Here is a 4,467-nt window from a genome sequence, read left to right on the forward strand (position 1 = left end):
CCAGTGCACTTGCTGGTTAGTTGTGCGAAGTTGTGTTTATGCCATGGTATTGAGCACCAAGTCTTTGGAGCCATTACTAGGGATTGTTTATGTTTTGAAAAGTATTGATCACAATTTCGTGCACCAAGTTTTTGGCGCCGTTGCCGGGGATTGTTCTTGTGTATGGACAACTGACGGTTCATCTTGTTGCTTAGATTAGGCATTTATTTTTTCGAAATTCTTGAAGGTGAATTCTAGAGTTTCATGATGATTTGTTGAAATCTGGCTGGATGTGAAGCCATGTCTAATCTTATTGGACCGAGGTTTCAACTGATCATCACAATAGCTTGTTGATCTCTATCAATGCTGCTATTGGAGCAATGATCTGCTAAGGCTTGGCTGGCCTTTGGCCATGTCTAGTGTTTTGGACCGAAGCTTTCTTTGAAAGCTTGGCTGGCTGTGAAGCCATGTCTAATTCCTGGACCGGAGTCTTAGACTAGCATTGCACTGATTCCTGGAATTCTCATTAAGAATTTTGATATCTTTTTCCACTTAATTTTCGAAAAACACAAAAAAAATTTTTTAAAATCATAAAATCCAAAAATATTTCTTGTTTGAGTCTAGAGTCTCATCTTAAGTTTGGTGTCAAATGCATGTTTTTTGTTATATTTTTCGAATCCATGCATGTATTTCTTTGTTTTGATCTTTGAATTCTATTTGACTTGAGCATCTTGGTGTTTCATATAGTGTTAGTAGTATACAAACTGCTAAGTTTGGTGTCTTGCATGCATTATTATTTCATTCTTGTTGCATTTTAATTATTAAAAAATCCAAAAATATTTTTAATTTGTGTCTTTCCAAGTCAATCATACAAAGAATTGAAGATTCAGAACATACTGCAGAGGAATTACACAGAAAAAGCTGAGCAGTAAAAAATGCCCAGTGAAGAAGACAGACTGGCGTTTAAACGCCAGCCAGGGTACCTGGTTGGGCGTTTAACGCCCAAAGAGGTAGCATTTTGGGCGTTAAACGCCAGAATGTATACCATTCTGGGCGTTTAACGCCAGGATGGTGCTAGGGGGAAGATTTTGTTTTCAAAATCAAATTTTTTCAAGTTTTCAAAGTTTTTCAAAATCAAATCTTTTTCAAATCATATCTTTTCAATCAAATGTTTTCAAAATCAATTTCTTTCCTTTTTCAAAGATTCTTGCTAACAATTAATGATTTGATTGAACATCTCAAATTTGTTGCCTTTTCTGTTGAGAAAGGATTAATGTTTGAATCATATCTTTTCTTGTTAGGCAAGTCACTAATTTTTTTAAAATCAAATCTTTTTTTTAAATTGTTTTCAAATCATATCTTTTCAAATTGTTTTCAAATCATATCTTCTCAATCACATCTTTTTAATCACATCTTTTTCAAATTAAGTTTTCAATCAAATCCCTTTAACTTCTAATTTCAAATCTTTTTCAAAAATCACTTGATTTCTTTTCCACTCTTATTTTCGAAAATCAATTAAGTGTTTTTCAAAAATGTTTTCAACATCTTCTAATTAATTTTCGAAAATTACTCCCCTCCTTCTCACATCCTTCTATTTATGGAGTACCACTCCTTCTCAATGCACAATTCGAACCTTATCTAATTAAAGTTCGAATTCTTCTTCTCCTTCTTCTTTCTATTTTTCTTTTTCCTCTGACACCTCAAGGAATCTCTATACTGTGACATAGAGGATTTCACGGTTTCTTGTTCTCTTCTCTTTCATATGAGCAGGAACAAAGACAAAGGCATTCTTGTTGAAGCTGATCCTGAACCCGAAAGGACCTTGAAGAGAAAGCTAAGAGAAGCCAAAGCACAACTCTCTGTAGAGGACCTGACCGAATTCTTCAAAGAAGAAGAAGACATGGCAGCCGAAAACAACAACATGCCAACAATGCAAGGAAGGTGCTGGGTGACTTTACTGCACCTACTCCCGACTTCTATGGGAGAAGCATCTCTATCCCTGCCATTGGAGCAAACAACTTTGAGCTTAAACCTCAATTAGTTTCTCTAATGCAACAGAATTGCAAGTTCCATGGACTTCCAATGGAAGATCCTCATCAGTTCTTAGCTGAATTCTTGCAAATCTGTGACACAGTCAAGACTAATGGGGTAGACCCTGAGGTCTATAGACTGATGCTATTCCCTTTTGCTGTAAGAGACAGAGCTAGAATATGGTTGGACTCTCAACCTAAAGAAAGCCTGGACTCTTGGGAAAAGCTAGTCAATGCCTTCTTGGCAAAGTTCTTTCCACCACAAAGATGGAGTAAGCTTAGAGTGGAAGTCCAAACCTTCAGACAGAAGGATGGAGAATCCCTCTATGAAGCTTGGGAAAGATACAAACAATTAATCAGAAAATGTCCCTCAGACATGCTTTCTGAATGGAGCATCATAGGTATTTTCTATGATGGTCTCTCTGAACTATCTAAGATGTCCTTGGATAGCTCTGTTGGAGGATCTCTTCATCTGAAGAAGATGCCTACAGAGGCTCAAGAGCTAATTGAAATGGTTGCAAATAACCAATTCATGTACACTTCTGAAAGGAATCCTGTGAACAATAGGACTAATCAGAAGAAAGGAGTTCTTGAGATTGACACTCTGAACGCCATTTTGGCTCAGAATAAAATATTGACTCAACAAGTCAATTTGATTTCTCAAAGTCTGTCTGGAATGCAAAATGCACCAAACAGTACTAAGGATGCTTCATCTGAGGAAGAAGCTTATGATCCTGAGAACCCTTCAATGGAAGAGGTGAATTACCTAGGAGAACCCTATGGAAACACCTATAACTCTTCATGGAGAAATCACCCAAATCTCTCATGGAAGAATCAAGAGAGACCTCAACAAGGTTTCAATAACAATGGTGGAAGAAACAGGTTTAACAATAGCAAACCCTTTCCATCATCTTCTCAGCAACAGACAGAGAGTGCTAAGCAGAACCCCTCTGACTTAGCAACCATGGTCTCTGATCTAATCAAAACCACTCAAAGTTTCATGAATGAAACAAGGTCCTCCATCAGAAATTTGGAAGGACAAGTGGGACAGCTGAGCAAGAAAGTTACTGAACTCCCTCCTAGTACTCTCCCAAGCAATACAGAAGAAAATCCAAAAGGAGAGTGCAAAGCCATAAACATGGCCGAATTTGGAGAGGAAAGAGAGGAAGTGGACGCCACTGAGGAAGGCCTCAATGGGCGTGCACTAACCTCCACTGAGTTCCCCAATGAGGAACCATGGGAATCTGAGGCTCAAAATGAGACCATAGAGATTCCATTAGACTTACTTCTGCCTTTCATGAGCTCTGATGAATATTCTCCCTCTGAAGAGGATGAGTATGTCACTGAAGAGCAAGTTGCTAAATACCTTGGAGCAATCATGAAGCTAAATGACAAGTTATTCGTAAATGAGACTTGGGAGGATGAACCTCCTTTGCTCACCAAAGAACTGGATGACTTGTCTAGGCAGAAATTACCTCAAAAGAGACAAGACCCTGGGAAGTTTTCCATCCCTTGCACCATAGGCACCATGACCTTCAAGAAGGCCTTGTGTGACTTAGGGTCAAGTGTGAACCTCATGCCTCTCTCTGTAATGGAGAAGCTAGGGATCTTTGAGGTACAAGCTGCAAGAATCTCATTGGAGATGGCAGACAATTCAAGAAAACAAGCTCATGGACTCGTAGAGAATGTTTTGGTAAAAGTTAAAGACCATTACATCCCTACTGATTTCATAGTCCTAGAGACTGGGAAGTGCATGGATGAAACCATCATCCTTGGCAGACCCTTCCTAGCCACAGCAAAGGCTGTGATTGATGTTGATAGAGGTGAACTAATCATTCAAGTGAATGAAGAATCCTTTGTGTTTAAGGCTCAAGGATATCCCTCTGTCACCATGGAGATGAAGCTTGAAGAGCTTCCCTCAAATCAGAGACAAATAGAGCCCCCAAAGTCAAACTCTAAGTTTGGTGTTGGGAGGCCACAACCAAACTCTAAGTTTGGTGTTGAACCCCCACATTCAAACTCTAAGTTTGGTGTTGGAAGGTTCCCACATTGCTCTGATCATTTGTAAGGCTCATTGAGAGCCCTCTGTCAAGCTACTGACATTAAAGAAGCGCTTGTTGGGAGGCAACCCAATGATTATATTTTATATATTTTCTTTTGTTATTTTATGTTTTTTGTAGGTTGATGATCATAAGAATTTACAAAATCAATGAAAAAAGCAAAAACAAAATGAAAAACAGGAAGAAAAATAGCACACCCTGGAGGAAGATGTTGCTGGCGTTCAAACGCCAGTAAGCCTAGCAGTTGGGCGTTTAACGCCCAGTCTGGCACCATTCTGGGCGTTTAACGCCAGAAAGGGGCACCAGACTGGCGTTAAACGCCAGAAAAGGGCTAGAACCTGGCGTTAAATGCCAGGAATGGGCACCAGCCCGGCGTTTAACGCCAGAAATGGCTCAAA

The 4,467-nt window shown here is 39.3% G+C and overlaps 1 non-coding gene across 1 annotated transcript; it reads right to left on the reverse strand.

Annotated features, from left to right (window-relative positions):
• Window positions 1–2,283: 2,283 nt before the first annotated feature.
• Window positions 2,284–2,391, reverse strand: LOC130949279 (small nucleolar RNA R71). Its single transcript, XR_009073359.1, has one exon. It is a non-coding gene; the product is annotated as a small nucleolar RNA R71 (small nucleolar RNA).
• Window positions 2,392–4,467: the final 2,076 nt, after the last annotated feature.

Source organism: Arachis stenosperma, chromosome 1, assembly GCF_014773155.1.
Source record: "Arachis stenosperma cultivar V10309 chromosome 1, arast.V10309.gnm1.PFL2, whole genome shotgun sequence".
NCBI classification, from domain to species: domain Eukaryota; kingdom Viridiplantae; phylum Streptophyta; class Magnoliopsida; order Fabales; family Fabaceae; genus Arachis; species Arachis stenosperma.